Here is a 13,699-nt window from a genome sequence, read left to right on the forward strand (position 1 = left end):
AGGGAAGTAGAGGAGAATGGAAGGAGAGAGAAAGAGAGAGAGAGAGAGAATTCCAAATGGATGCTGTTTCTCCTTTTTAAGCGTAACTTTAGAAGTCACTGCATCATTTCTGCTAGATCTTATTCATTAGAAGAGACCTACTGAGGCCAGGTCATAGGTAGGAGAGGGGAATTAGACCCCTTCTTTTTGTGAGAGGGTAAATAATTGGACATGTTTCAATGTCACATCTACCTACCAATGACAGAGAGCTAAAAACAGAAACAAAAACACAACCCCCCTAAAAAAATGAAAACAAAGAACAGACCATAAAGCACTGGATGGAGAATTAAGAGGACAGCTGACAAATTCTTTGAAATGCTTTTTCTCTTCAGATCCTAAAACTTATACCATTTTGCTTTTAGGAGAATCAGAGTGGATTTTGCTCAAAAAAGGGAGTCACTCCTCATTTTAGAGGCAGGGCAACCCTGCTGCGTTTACTCTTTTCACGTAACCCATCAACTTTGCCATCTCCTAGCTTCCAACCTCCACTGCAAGCAGCTCTTTGCTTGAGGGCTTGTCTCCAAGTGGTTGGGGCCTGGCTCTGCTCCCCTTCCCATCCTCCCTGTCCCACTTCCACCCCCACAGCTCTGAGCCAACCACTGAGAGGAGTAGGTGTATAAATACCCCAGCTCTCTCCCCTTTAGTGAGATGACTTTCTGGGCCATGTTCTCCCCTTATCTCCCAGAGTTCTGCAGCAGAGCTGAGACTTAGTTGACCACAGAGATTACCTGCACAGTGATGCAAACTCTGTTCCCTCTTTCCCTTCCCAGGTGTACTTTCCCAAACCTCTTTTGGTTTTCCTGGGACCACTGACCAGGTAAGCTGCTTGCATTAGAATCCTAATCTCAGAGTCTGCTTCTGAGGAAAACAAACTAAGAGAACTAGGTTTATTTTTTTTAATTTTTTTAAATTTATGATAGTCACACACACACACACACACACAGAGAGAGAGAGGCAGAGACATAGGCAGAGGGAGAAGCAGGCTCCGTGCACCGGGAGCCTGACGTGGGATTCGATCCCGGGTCTCCAGGATTGCGCCCTGGGCCAAAGGCAGGCGCTAAACCGCTGCGCCACCCAGGGATCCCGACAACTAGGTTTAAAACATAGTTGTCTGTCCAAGTCCAAGACACCTGAAGCTCCAAGTCTAAGACAGGACTTGGAATTTCAGCTCTGGCATGGAAAGAGCTTGAAAGTCATCATTGCCATTCCCACAACAAGAGAAAGGCTAAACAAAGTGAAGATTGAGGACTTTTCTTAGACCTTTCAAGGAATGGAGGCCACAGGGCATGGTGCCATCCCAAAATCTGGAGAGACAAGGTGAACACAGAGATTCACAGCTAAGATCAGCTTACTGGATGCAGAAAGCACATAAACTAATAACTGGTAAGAATAGTTAAGTGATAATTTGTTTTTTTTTTTAAAGATTTTATTTATTTTTTCATGAGAGACACACACAGAGAGAGAGAGAGAGGCAGAGACACAGGCAGAGGGAGAAGCAGGCTCCATGCAGGGAGCCCGACGTGGGACTCCATCCCAGGATTCCAGGATCACACCCCGGGCTGCAGGCAGCGCTAAACCGCTGCACCATCAGGGCTGCCCTTAAGTGATAATTTGATAAATTGCAGGAGGCTGAGAGTGAACCAGTTTAGGAGATGAAAACTGGGGCCCAGCCTTAAGAGGACCACATAAGTTTTTTTTTATTTTTATTTTTAAAGACTGTGTTTATTTATTCATGAGAGACATAGAGAGAGGTAGAGACATAGGCAGAGGAGGAAATAGGCTCTCTGCAAGGAGCCTGATGCAGGACTCGATCCCAAGACCCCGGGATTATGACATGAGCCAGAAGCAGATGCTCAAGGACTGAGCCATTTAGGTGTCCCAGGAGGATCCCATACTTTCATAAATTTTACCTCGAGGAGCCTACCACATTCTCACAGTTATTATTAGAGGGAAAAAAAAACTCCCTCACACTTTAGAGTGGGGGGTGGGGGCAAGTAACCATTCTGAAATACGCAGAAAGCATTCTCCATAACAAAGGACTGCCCTCTAAGGGAACTACTTTTCAGAGTCACGTCTGAGCTGAGGGAAGGGAAATTAGGTCAATTCTAGACCCAGTTAGCCTTGCTGTGTCTAGTAAAGCAAGAAAAAAAGTCTAGGAAATGCTTCTGCAGGTCACAGACCAGGAACTCTCACCCACTAGAAAACTGAGCTTTTTTTTTTTTTTGAGATTATGTATTTATTTATTCATGAGAGACACAGAGAGAGAGGCAGAGACACAGGCAGAGGGAGAAGCAGGCTCCATGTAGGGAGCCAGATGTGGGATTCGATCCTGGGTCTCCAGGATCACGCCCTGGGCCGAAGGCAGGCAATCAACTGCTGAGCCACCCAGGTGTCCTGAAAATTGAGATTTAATTATATTATTACAGATGGCTTCTCCTCTCCAACACCTCACTGCCACATCGACAGGGCTCCGGTATAACAGTGAAGCACGACTTTCAGAGAACTGAAAGACAGGCATTTTATTTAAGAAGGAATTCTTAGTAAAACCCCAAGACCACAGAGGGTTAAAAAAAAAAAGAAAAAAAAAGAGGAAACTAGAGAAAACTAAAGCCTCTGGCATCTATAGCTACCGCAAATATTAAACACAGCCCAGCTCCTAGACAGATTAACATGAAACCTCACATTGGCAGCCTAATTATCTTGGTTCATATTATGCAACATATCGTGCCTGGCTTTCAAGAAAAATTTACAAGATATGCTAAAAGGCAAGAAAAAACACAGTCTGAAAAGATAAAGCAACCATATGAACCAAACTCAGTTATGGTTCAAAATTCAAGACTTATCAAACAGGAAGAAATTAAAAGTAACTAACAATTAACATGTTAAAGGACCTCACAGAAAAAGTAGACAACATGCAAGCAGAGAAATTGACACTGTAAGAAAGAATCAGAAAGGAATGTTAGGAAAAAACACATGCTATACTGGATATGAATACTAGCCCTGGTGGACACATAAGTTGACTGGACACAGCCCAGTGAGCTTGAGGGTGTTTCAACAGAAATTTTCCAAACTGATATCTAGAGAGAAAAAAGAATAGAAAAAAAGAAAGAGGAACAAAATATTCAAGAACCGTGGGACAATCACAAAAGGTACAGCATATGCATAATGGGAAAACCAGAAGGAGGAGAAAATGAGAAAGGAACAGAAGAAATATTTGAAGTGATAATGGCTGAAAATTTTCCAAATTAATGACAAATACTAAATAACAGATCCAGGAAGCTTAAAGAACACCAAGCAAGATAAATATCAAAGGATCTGTATTTAGGCATATCATATTCAAACTACAGAAAACCAAAGGCAAAGAAAATATCTTGAAAGGAGGAAATGAGGAAGAAAAAAAAAAAACTCTTATCAATAAAGAAATAGACTTCTTGTCAAAACCAGTCAAGCAAAAGGAGAATGGAGTGAAAAATTTAAGTATTGAAGGAAAAAAACACCAACCTGGAATTCAGCATCTAGTAAAATTATCCCTCAAAAGTGAAGAAGAGGTAAAGACTTCCTCAAACAAACAAAAACCAAGGAAATCTGTTGCCAATAGATGTACCTTCCAAGAAATGTTAAAAGAAGTTCTTTGGAGAGAAATAAAATAATGCCAGAAACTCAGATCTACATAAAGAAGAGTGTCAGAGAAGGAACAAATTAAGGAAAATTAAAAATTAAATTGTAAAAAAAATCTTAATCGACCTAATAGATAACTATTCAAAGTAATAATAGTATCAGGTGACTATAACATATGGATAAGTGAAATAATTGGCAGCAATGTTATAGGGGATTGGAGGAGGGTATTGGGAACACTTTGTTAGAAGGTACCTGTACTACTTGTAACACAATATAGTCTTGTTTGAAAGTGAATTTAGATAAAGTTGTAAATATATATTGCAAATTCTATGACAACCATTAAAGTTTGTAAAAAAGAAGTATAATTGATATGCTTAAGGGAGGAGAGAAAATGTAATCATATAAAATATTCAGTGAAGACCAGAGAAAGCAGAAAAGCACTATTTTTTTAAGAAATAAGATATAAGTGCAATGAATATGAAACTTATGAAATAAGTTTTCAATATGGTAGATATTAGCCCAGTTATATAGATAAGCACTGTAAATGTGAATGGACTAAATACATCAACTAAAATACAGAGACTGTCAGAGTAGGTTAAAAAACAAGATCCAACTGCACTTTGTCCATAAGAAACCAATTTCAAATGGATACATTCATTGAGATGAAAACTAATGGAATAAAGAAAGCTATATCCATGCTAACATTAATCAAAAGAAAGCTGTAGCAATATTAACTTCAGATAAAGCAGACTTCAAAACAAGGAATATCGGCAGGGATAAAATGGGATATTAATAAAAGGGTCCATTCTCCAAAAACACATAACAATCCTTAATGTGAATGCATCTAACAACTGAGTGACAAAATACATAAGGCAAAAACTGATAGATCTGTAAGGAGAAATAGACAAGTCCACTATTACTTGGGTAATACTAATACCCATTGGATACTAATAATATTGGAGGTTGGAGACTTCAACCCCTCTTTCAGTAACTGACAGATTTATTAAGCAAAAATCAGTAAGTATTATGGCCAAATCAAACAGCACTATCATCAATTGGATCTAACTGCATTCACAGAATACTTCATTTAACCACAGAAGATTATACTTTCATCTCAAGCTCACATGGAACATTCACCAAGGCAGGCCACATTCTGGACCATAAAACAAACTTCAACAAATTTAAAAGATTAGAAATCATATAAAGTATATACTTAGTCTACAACAGAAGTAACCAGAAATGAGAAACAGAAAGAGAGCATGGCATGCACTGGGTAGCTCTGTTGGTTAATTGTTCAACTCTTGATTTTGCCTCAGGCCATGATCTCAGCATCCTGAGCTTGAGCCCCACATTAGGCTCCATGCTGGGTGTGGAGCCTGCTCAGGATTCTCTCTCTCCCTCTCCCTTTGCTCCCACCCCCCTTAAAACAAGTAGAAAGAGAGCTGGAAAATCCCAAAATATTTGGAGAATACAAGCACATTTCTAAATAACACATAGATCAAAGAAGAAATCACAGGGGAAATTTAAAGAGTATTTTTAAATAAACAAAATAAAAACATAACTTCTCAAAATTTGTGAGGTGTGATAAAAGAAGTGCTTCAAGGGAAATCTATAGCATTGAACATAGATATTAGGGCAGCCTGGGTGGCTCAGCGGTTTAGTGCCGCCTGCAGCCCAGGGTGTGATCCTGGAGACCTGGGATCGAGTCTCGCATCAGGCTCCCTGCATGGAGCATGGAGCCTGCTTCTCCCTCTGCCTCTCTCTCTGTCTGTGTCTCTCATAAGTAAATAAAATCTTACAAAAAAAAAAAGAACGTAGATATTAGAAATCATGAAAACTCTAATATCAGTGCCCTAAGAGATGGCAAATAAACATATAACAAGATGCTCAACATAATATGTCCTTTAGGGAATTGTAAATTAAAATAACAATGATATATACCATTACACATCTACCAGACTGGCCAAGATCCAAGAATGCTGATGATACCAAGTGCTGGCAAGAATGCAAACATGCAGGAACTCTCACTGGTTGCTGGTGAGAATTGAAAGGGTACAGACACTTTGGAAGAGTGTTTGAAAGTTTCTTACAAAACGGAATGTTCTCTGACCATATGATCCAGCAATGGCACTCCATCAGTATTTACCCAAAGAAGTTGAAAACATGCCCATGCGAAACTTGCACACAAGTGCTTATAGCAGCTTTATTCCTTTTTTTATTTTTTTAAAGATTTTATTTATTTATTCATGAGGGACACACACAGACAGAGAGAGAGAGAGAGGGAGAGAGAGAGACAGGCAGAGACACAGGCAGAGGGGAAGCAGGTTCCATGTAAGGAGCCCGATGCCTGATTCGATCGTGGGACTCCAGGATCATGCCCCAGGCTGGAGGCAGGCGCTAAACCACTGAGCCACCCAGGGATCCCCAACAGCTTTATTCCTAATTGCCCCAAACTGAAAGCAATTGAGGATCCCTGTAATAAGTGAATCAATAAACTGTGGTATATCCAGATGATGGAATTCAGCACTAAAAAAAAAAGAAAAAAAAAAAAAAAGAAAGCGCTATGAGCCATGAAAGGACACAGAGGAATCCTAAAATAATATGGCTAAGTGACAGAAACCAGTTTTAAGAGACTATCTGCAGCCTGCAAACACCTATATAACATTCTGAAAAAGGGTAAACTATAGGGACAGTAAAATAGGTCAGTGGCTTCCAGGGTTCACTGTTGCTGCGTTGGTGGATACAAATCATTGTGCATTTGTCAAAATGTAATTTTGTCCAAACTATCTCGGCAAGAACCATAATGTAAGCAAACTGCAGACTTGAGTTAATCATAAGGTATAAATATGGGTCACCGACTGTAACAAATATACCACATTAAGGCAAGACGTGGCTAATGGGGGAAATCATGCTCAGGGGAGGGGGTGTACGGGAGTTCTCTGTACTACCCATTTTTCTGTAAGTTGACACCTGTTGTCAAGCGATTTTATTTTCATTACTTTTCTAAAGGCTTAAAACAAATCTGTTATGACGTCATGTGAGCTGAACTTATATGGAAGCACCCTGGGAACCCCCTGGGTTAGGGGACTGAATTTTTATTATTTGGGGGCCTCCGGGCTCCCTTCCAATGCCTGACACAGAGCAGCCACTGATCAGTTCTGGACAGCATGGGCAGGTGAATTTGAATACTGAAACTGTATTCGAGATGACAGAGTTCACATTTACTGCCTATGGGGCCTCAGGACAATGCCCCGTTCTCCTTAACTTCTATTTTGACATCATTTTGGATTTATAGAAAGATAACAGGAAGAGCACAGAGAATTCCTGTGTTCCCTTCCCCTGGCTTCTCCAAAGTCTTCTCATTGGACCACATGGCTCTGCCGTTCCCCGTCTCTCTAGTAACTGTCCTCACCCTCAATTTACAACCAAGCAAACAGCCCGAGGGAAAGGTCTCTTTCTGATCTTTGTTTTTTTTTAATATTTTATTTATTTATTCATGAGAGACACACACAGAGAGAGAGGCAGAGACACAGGCAGAGGGAGAAGCAGGCTCCATGCAGGGAGCCCAATGTGGCACTCGATCCTGGGTCTCTGGGATCATGCTCTGGGCCAAAGGCAGACACTCAACCGCTGAGCCACCGAGGCATCCCTCTGATCTTTGTTCTGATAAGAACAATGATTACCATTCGCTGTGCACCTACTATGTGCTGGGCACCGGTCACTGTTGCAAGCCCTGTGCCTGGCATTCCACCCTCCATGATCCCACTTTGTGCATGTGAAAGCCAAGGCACAGCGACAGTGACCCCCCCCCCCAGCCCTTACCCAAAGTCCCAAAGTCCCACAGTTGGTTAAGTAGTGGACTTGGTGTGTGGACGCAGGTGGTCTGGTGGCAGAGTGAGGGTGGGGGCCGGTTTAGGAGTCAGGGAGGGCAGACGGTGCAGGCTCCCAAAGGGAGACCCATGTCTCCGTGTGAGACACCAACATGGGGCAAAAGAAATTTCATCTGTACAAGGGGAAGCTTGGTGGTGTCAGCGCTCTACTGCCCGGGTTCAAACACCAACTGTGTGGGAGCAGGTGTGAGTGTGTAAAGGGAGTGGGCACATACAAGTAGAGCTGACCCTTGACTAACACAGTCGAAACTGTGTGGGTCCACCTACATGCGGATTTTTTTCAATAACTATAGTCCAGTACTGCAAATGTATTTTCTCTCCTTTGTGACTTTCTAACATTTTCTATCCTCTAGCTTACTTTATTCCTTCTTTAAAGATTGCATTTATTGGGGTGCCTGGTGGTGTAGTTGGTTGAGCATCAGAATCCTGGTTTTTGACTCAGGTCATGAACTCAAGGGCAAGAGATTGAGCCCTGAGTAGGGCTCCATGCTGAGCACCGAGGGTAGGGATAGTAAACAGATCAGTGGCTTCCAGGGCTCATGTTGCTATATTGGTGGAGAGAAGTTATTATGCAGTTGTGTGCTCTCTCTCTTACTTATTATTTTTAAAAATACTTTATTTTGAGACAAAGAGGAAGAGCATGCACATGACTAACGAGGAGGGGCAGAGGGAGAGGGAGAAGCAGACTCCCCATGGAGCAGGAAGCCCAACTCGGGGCTCTATCCAAGGACCTTGAGATCATGACCTTAGTCGAAGGCAGTGGCTTAACCAACTGAGCCACCCATGCGCCTCTAGCTTACTTTATTGTAAAAATACAGTATATGATACATATGACATGCAAAATATGGGCAATCAACTGTTTACGTTGTCAGTAAGGCATCTCATCAACAGTGCGCTATTACTAGTTACATTTTCGGGCAAAGGTTATACATGGATTTTCCACTGTCAAGGGGTCAGCACCCCAACCCCCCACGCATGTCGTTCAAGGGTCAGTCATACACAAGTTCAAGTCCCCATGTGTGGGTGTGAATGCCGGTGGCAGTGTGAGTGTGCATCAGTGTGAACACGTGGAGCATGTGGATGAGTGTAAGTCTGAGAACATATGGGTGAACGAATGTGCGTGGATAAGTATGAACGTGTGCAGGTGCGTGTGCGTGGATGGGTGAGTACGTGAGTGGGAATGTGAGTGAGTGGGTGTAAGGACAGGGTGAATGTGTATGCAAGCTTTTCTAGGCAGGAATAAACCTTGTCAGTGAAGCAATGACTGGAGCCCCCCCCACCCCCCCCCACCCCCGTGGCTCTTCACAGAATTTGCAGAATTCGTGTGAAATGCGGAATCCCCATCTGACCAGTTGGAATTTGCAGCATGTCTGGTCAAGCTCCCTCTCCTTGCCGAGCCTGCTCTGCCTGCTGCCTGGGGCGGCTGGCCCAAGTGTTCATTACACCCAACTTCTCAAGTTTCTCGATTGTCAGGGCCCCAGCCAGACCCCCCCGGCCTAGGAAAGCGGGAGATGGGTCTCTCCCCAGTCCCCAGCTCAGGGCCTGGCACACGGAGACACCAACATGTAGATGCTGAATAATTACAGGCTTTCTCACCCCCAGGTGTTTGCTCAACCCCGATCTCTCTGCCTGAATGCCTTTCCCTTTTCCCTCGCTCTCCTGCACTGACCTTTGGGGGTGACCATCAGAGGCCACCTCCTTCGGGAAGCCATCCCTGACTCCCAGAGACTGTCTACTGTCTACTGTCTACTCTCACATACTTGAGTTTTCTGGTCTCAGAGAGCAGGGCCCATGTTTATTTCATATCTTCGTATCTGTGTCCTCAGCACTTGTCACAGGGTTAGGCCCGCAGCAGGGCCGAGAAAGAGTGCACGAAGAATAATGGAAGAGGATGCAGGTACTGTGTCCCCTCCCCCAGGAAGCCAATCCTAACTCACCAGAAGCTTCCCTGCTTCCCTGGCTCACGCCTCCACCACAGCAACTCCACTGGGCTGTCCTTAGCTCTGAAGGACTTTGTCTCTACTCTAAGACCAGGCTAAGATGGGGTCAAATCACTCTCTGGGTCTCCAGTGCTACCTGGCCTGAGTGTGCACATCTCTTACCTCACCTCTTTCCATTCTCCCCTCAAGGCTCTCCAGCCAGCTATCAGATAATTCCTCCCACATGCCACCCCAGGGCCTTTGCACATGCTGCCCCCCCTCTCTATTGTCTTCCCCCATACTCTCTTAGGGTTCAGCTCAAATATCCTTGCATCAGGGACACCTTTCAACCACTGTCTGCCCCCCCCTCCCGTCTCACCCCCACTGGCCTTAAAGGCCTCTCTCTGTTTTTTTTTTTTTTTTTTAAGATTTATTTATTTATGATAGAGACGCAGAGAGAGAGAGAGAGAGAGAGAGAGAGAGAGAGAGAGGCAGAGACACAGGCAGAGGGAGAAGCAGGCTCCATGCCGGGAGCCCGATGCGGGATCGTGCCCTGGGCCAAAGGCAGGTGCCAAACCGCTGAGCCACCCAGGGATCCCCGCCTCTCTCTGTTTTACTTTCTTCTTGGGTCCTCTTGGGACCTGAAATACTTGATTCACTTAGTGTTCTTCCCCACCGTCTGGTTCCCTTGGGGGCTTTTACGGTGTCCAGCGGTTAGTGCTCAGCGGCGCCTGGGCTCAAATCCCACACCTGCTGGGTGATTCTCAGCACGTTTGCCCTCCGTGCCTCAGTTTCCCCACCTGTAAAATGAGTGCTAGTGATCTAGCTCCCTCGCAGGGTAGCTGTGCGGATCACACGGATGAGTAGGTGCGGAGCCCGGAGCGGGGCCTGCCGGACTGCACGAGCCCCTGGCAGGAGGGTTGTTTGCCTGCATTCTTGTGGCGCCCAGCATAGGGTAGGCGCTGGGTAGGCGCTCGGCAAACACTGGGCGGCGGCAGGCACCCCGGGGCACTTAGCAGGAGCGGGGGGGTGGGGGGTGGAGGGGGCAGGGAGGAGAGCCGCCCAGCCGCCAGCCCCGCTGCACCTGCCCCTCCGCAGGGCGCGGCGAGGGGTCCCGGGGCGCCGCCGGGGCGCGGGGCGGGCGGCAGAGGGCGCGCGCGGGGCAGGGGCGGGGCAGGGGTAGGGGCGGGGGCAGAGGCGGGGGCGGGGCGCAGGAAGCCGGGGCGGGCCGGCGGGCGCTCAGGAAAACCCCGCGCGGCGCGGGCAGGACGGGCCACCCGGGGGTCCCCCACTTCCCGCTCGGGCGCCGGCGCGGCGAATGGACCCGGGGCGCGCAGGTAGGTCGCGGAGCCCGCGCGCGCGGGGACCCCCGGGGGCGCCCCGACCCCATCATCGGGGCTGCTCCGAGCCCGCCCCTCCCTGCGCCTCGAGCGGCCTCCGGGTCACCCCGTGGGGCGTGGGCGTGGGCGTGGGCGTGGGGGTAGCGTGCGCGCGCCCCCGGGGACCCCCGGCGCGCGCCCCCAGACTCGCGCTGGCAGGGAGGCGCCCGCGGGGCCGGCCCCTCGGGGACCTGGGGTCAGGCGAGGCTCGTGGTCTCCGCGATCACCCCCTGCCCTGCGCGCAGGAAGCGGGTGAGGACCGGGCCTGGGGTGGGGGTGGGGGCGGGGGCGGGGGCGGGGGCGGGGAGTTCCGAAAACTGACCTTGGTGACCAGCTCGAGGCGGCGTCTGGGAAGCCGGACCCTGCGGTCCCTTTCTGTCCTTATTTAAATGCCGGATGGACCCAGTAACAGTAGCGACCAAATGCCCCCTGGACTCAGGTGGTCCAGCTTACGTCCGGAACTCTGAAACTGCTCTGACTTAAATCGCGAGACCCCCCGTTTCGGTGGGTGCGACGGCGTGTGGATCGTTCCATTTTTCAGATGAGGACGCTGAGGCCCCCCTCCCCCCCTCCCCCCCTCCCCCGGCGCTTTAAACATTTTGCCCGAGGTGACTCCCGCCTGCAGATGTGCAGCAGGTTTCAGACCCGGGCGGTCTGTCGCCAGAGCCTGTCGTCTTCCACCTGTCCCTAGTATTTGTCAAACTCCCTCATCCCATCAACGAATCATCCGGGGGGTTTTATTAAAAGGCGGCTTCCCAGGCTGCCTTCAGTGAGATTCAGATTCAGTAAAAACAGGAATCTAGATCTTAACACAACTCGTGCGTGCGCACGTAATCAGGATTTCTTAGACTGGGGACCAGGCAAACACGGTGTCCCTGCTGCTGTTGCAGGTGGCTCCCCCGCCACCCTCTCCGCTGTTCTTCCTTAGCTCTCTGTGAGGTTCCACCCCTGCAGCTCCTCAGGTGAGGGTGGCCTTTTAGAAGCCTGGGCGTTTGCTGGGACATTGGTGCCTTTATTAAAATCCTAAAGTCTGATGGGGGAGACTGAGGGTGAGGTATACATTTGTCTAGGGTGTCCCTGGTGTCCCCCCCCCCACACACACACAGGGCATTCCAGAGTCCTGCAAAGGCTCTTTGAGCGCAGCTCACTTGCCCCATGGCTGCAGGTGAGGATGCTGAGGTGTGGAATGGGAGGCAACCAGCCCTAGTCATCCGTTCATTCCTTGGCACCCACGGGGCTCCTACTGGGCACTGCTCCAGCAGTGCTGGGGAAGGGGGGAGAAGCCAGACACAGATGGGAAGGCGGGTCTGGCCACATTGTGGAAGCCCTCGAATGCCATGCTGAGGAGTGTGGCCCAGTGCACCTCACCTTTGCCTGAGCCCCTGAAAACACAACGCAGATTCCTGGGCCTCACCCAGGACCTCCGGAGCCAAATCTGGAGGGAGGCCATGGGAAAGCAGCAAGGAGGAAAAACCGCTAGTGTGTCAGTCACCCTGGTTACCACACACCCAGTTACCAGCAGGTCTGGGATGACCTGAAGATTTCCAAATTCTGGGCAGTGATTCAATAACTGATGTGTTTTATATGCACGATTTCAGGATTGCAGAAAGCCCAGACAGGGGCAGGGAGGTGGTGCCCTAAGACAGCTGGTTTCCTGCTGCTCTGATTTGGAAATGGAGCTGAAAGGCACTGTCAGAGAAGTGGGGCGAGAGCCTGTCCCGGATCCCTCTCTCCCTATGTCCCTGTCTCTCTGCGCCCCCAGGACAGAGGAGGGAGGTTGGGGTCAAGTGGCCCCACTGCCCTCAGCTGCCTTTGGGGGTACCTGGGAGTGAGGTAGGGACAGAAGCCCCCGTGCCAGTGCTTCACGTTTGTCAAGTTGGACTTTTCATGAGGGTTGAGGACATGATGTTTTATAAGATACTTAACACAATTTCCAACATGCAGTCCAGCGCAATGAACATAATTGTTTTTGCCCATTAAGAAGTACAGCTTGGAGGTTAAGAGCATGGACTCTGGAGCCAGATTGCCTAGGTTCACACGCTGGATTTACAGTTTTCTAATTTCTCAGGACCTCAGTCTCCCCGTTTATGAAATTACAGTGACTACTTTATACCACTGGAATGGTGATTAAATGAATGAATAAATGTCAAGCATCAGACAGTGTCTGGCGATGCATGACCACTATGTGTTTGTTAAATAAATAAATGAACCACGTTGGACGGGCTTTAATGTACCCATTTTGCCAGGCAGGACACAGATCCAGAGATGTGTGCAGTGGCCTTGCCTGAGGCGGTGTATCTAGGAGTGACAGGGAGGGATTTGAATCTGCTTTTCTTCCCAGCCTGTGTACTCTCCCACTGTGCCGGTTTGCTCGGGTTAGCAAGAGGGGCATCTTTCTGAGCGTTCCTCATTACCCAGGACATGACTAGTCACACTTGGCCAGAATCCCCTTGGCTAGGCTAGAAGAGAGCCCAGTGGCTTGCCATTCCTCGTATGAACTTGACCGTGCAAGAGTGTGGAAGCCCAGCGGAGCCTGAAGGGTCTTGCAGTGGCCAGGCCATCCCGTGTCCCTGTGGTGTGACTTCCAGTAAGTCACTCTGCTTCCCTGAGCCTGAGGCAGAGAGAAGAGCACAAGCTTGCAGACAGGGGCCCCGGGTTCAAATATGAACTTGCTGTTTCCTCTCTGTGTGATCTTGAGCAAATTGCTGAACCCCACCCCCAAAGCCACTAAAATGGGCATGGGTGGGGGGTGTTCCTGAGATAATTTTTGTAGGCGCCTTGCCCACGGCTCAGGGATTGCTGTTTCTCTTCTTTCTAGGATAATCACTTCTCCATACCCAGCACCTGGCTTGCT

The 13,699-nt window shown here is 48.0% G+C and overlaps 1 protein-coding gene across 2 annotated transcripts in view; it reads left to right on the plus strand.

The window, feature by feature from the left end:
- The first annotated feature begins 10,694 nt into the window (after positions 1-10,694).
- IL4R (interleukin 4 receptor) overlaps positions 10,695-13,699 on the plus strand; it is a 38,566-nt gene continuing 35,561 nt past the window's right edge. The window contains exon 1 of one of the 2 annotated variants that reach the window (XM_055340773.1): positions 10,695-10,803. The gene's annotated coding sequence lies outside the window, so the exon portion shown is untranslated. The remainder of the gene's footprint in view (positions 10,804-13,699) is intronic. The other variant, XM_055340775.1, reaches the window with a different exon arrangement.

Source organism: Nyctereutes procyonoides, unplaced genomic scaffold, assembly GCF_905146905.1.
Source record: "Nyctereutes procyonoides isolate TBG_1078 unplaced genomic scaffold, NYPRO_anot_genome, whole genome shotgun sequence".
Classification (NCBI taxonomy): domain Eukaryota; kingdom Metazoa; phylum Chordata; class Mammalia; order Carnivora; family Canidae; genus Nyctereutes; species Nyctereutes procyonoides.